This window comes from Dromiciops gliroides, chromosome 1, assembly GCF_019393635.1.
Source record: "Dromiciops gliroides isolate mDroGli1 chromosome 1, mDroGli1.pri, whole genome shotgun sequence".
Taxonomy (NCBI): domain Eukaryota; kingdom Metazoa; phylum Chordata; class Mammalia; order Microbiotheria; family Microbiotheriidae; genus Dromiciops; species Dromiciops gliroides.
Window position 1 is genome coordinate 271,912,607 of NC_057861.1, and position 2,444 is coordinate 271,915,050.

A 2,444-nucleotide genomic window follows, 5' to 3' on the forward strand; every position below is an offset into this window, starting at 1 on the left:
CTTAGGTCCAGGGAGTTTAAGTGAATTACCCATGGTGAAAGATTCAATATCAGATATAGAATTTAAATGCAGCTCCTCTGACTCCAGAGTCAATGCTCTTTCCATTGTATCTAGTGGCTGGGTTAGGAAGAATGCATGGTGGGTGGAAGAGGGTGTCTGCATGATAAATATTAGTTTATGCATAACTAGTGTCATAAAACACATCCTTAGAGACAAGACTTTCTTCATCTGTTAAAATGAGGGGTTTAGACAAAATATTCTCTTAAAATCCTCTAAGCATAAAATCTTCAATTCTATATGTGTTTGGAAAAGAAGCTGGGACTTCCAGGAAATAAGAATGAAAAACATCCAGGAAATATAGAGAATTTATGGAAAGGTATGGATGTGAATTGCACAGGCTGAGAAAGTACTAGAAGGATGTGATGACAGACCCATCAAAACATCTGAATAAGTTGTCCAAGTGACCTAAGCTAGTGCACATCTAATGAGACATCTCAAAAAGCAGCATTTATACTTTAATCTTTGATCTACACATTGCACACGGTTATAGCAGTTTCTTTCTTCCTCAATGGCAAGAACAGTTCTTTGGTTTTTATAAGTAGTGGATATGCACATCAGAAAATGGATAGAAAGAAAGATAAGTAAAATATAATAATCAAAGACAAGCAAAAGTTGCCATCCTGCTCACAACGCAAAGTATATAAGTAACCTGCTCACTGCCCTCCCTCTGCCCTATGCCCACTCTTTACTGTTCAATGCTTGCCAAATTTTGGTGCTTGATGATTAGAAAATCAAAAGCTGACCATGGTCACAAATGATATTGCTTTCTAAAGTACATTTAAATATGTTTCCACCTCTCTTTCAGTTTGATGTATATGGAAAGTCACTTTCTATTTTGGAAAATTTCTCAGGTTGGAATGGAAATTTTACTCAGGAAATGGATTTTTAAAAAGTCAAAAGTGACCCTAAAGTATATTTTATCAGTCAAATGTATTTTAAAAAATCTCACTTTTAAAATCCCAAATTTAATGAATATCAGATAAAGAACATGCTCATATACAAAATAGAACAGAAAAGAAGATATATAGAATTGCAGAGTTTTTCTACATGCAACTTACTTTTTATAAAGTGAATTCAACATGTCACTTTCAAAGCTGTCCTGCTTATTAGTGCTTTCTGCTGAACTTTTAAAAAAAATTTTACATATAAGGTATTTTATTTTTTCCGTTACATGTAAAGATAGTTCTCAACTTTTGTTTATAAAAGCTTTACAATTTCAGATTTTTCTCCCTCCCTCCCCTCCCTCCCCCCCCTCCCCTAGACAGCAGGTAATCTGATATAGGTTATATCTATATATCTATATACATATACATATATATACACACATATATATACATAATAATATTAATCCTATTTCTTCATTAGTCCTGTTATAAAAGAAAAAATCAGAGCAATGATGAAAAACCTCAAAATAGAAAAAAAAAAAACAACAGCACCAAAACCAAAAGAAACAGTATGGTTCATTCAGCATCTATACTCCACAGTTCTTTTTTTTTTCCCCTTGGATTTGGAGATCCTCTTCTATCGAGTTCCCTGGAACTTTTCTGTACCATTGCATTGGTGAGAAGAATATAGTCCATCACAGTAAATCAACACTCAATGTTGATGATACTGTGTACAATGTTCTTCTGGTTCTGCTCATCTCACTCATCATCAGCTCATGTAAGACCCTCCAGGTTTCTCTGAACTCCTCCTGCTCATCATTTCTTACAGCACAATAGTATTCCACTGTATTCATATACCACAACTTGTCCAGCCATTCCCCAATTGATGGGCATCCCCTCAACTTCCAATTCCTTGCCACAACATAAAGAACAGTTATAAATATCTTTGTACATGTGGGTCCCTTTCCCCTTTCCATGATTTCTTTCAGAAAAAGACCTAAAAGTGGTATTGCTGGGTCAAAGGGTATGCATAGCTTTATCGCCCTTTGGGCATAATTCCAAATTGCTCTCCAGAATGGTTGGATCAGTTCACAGTTCCACCAACAATGAATTAGTGTTCCAATTTTCCCACAGCTTCTCCAACATTTATTATTTTCCTTTTTTTGTCATTTTTCTGCTGAACTTCTATTCCCTTCCTTCCTTCCTTCCTTCCTTCCTTCCTTCCTTCCTTCCTTCCTTCCTTCCTTCCTTCCTTCCTTCCTTCCTTCTTCCTTCCTTCCCTTCCTTCATTTCTTCCTTTTCTTCTTCCTCTCCCTTTACTCTCTCTCTCTCTCTCTCTCTCTCTCTCTCTCTCTCTCTCTCTCTCTCTCTCTTCACATAGTGAGATCCTCTTTTCCTCCAAAGTGAAACACAGGAACACAATTCTTGTAACAAATAAGCATGTTAAGCAAAACAAATCCACTCTATTGCCATGTCTAAAAATATGTCTCAGTTGTACTA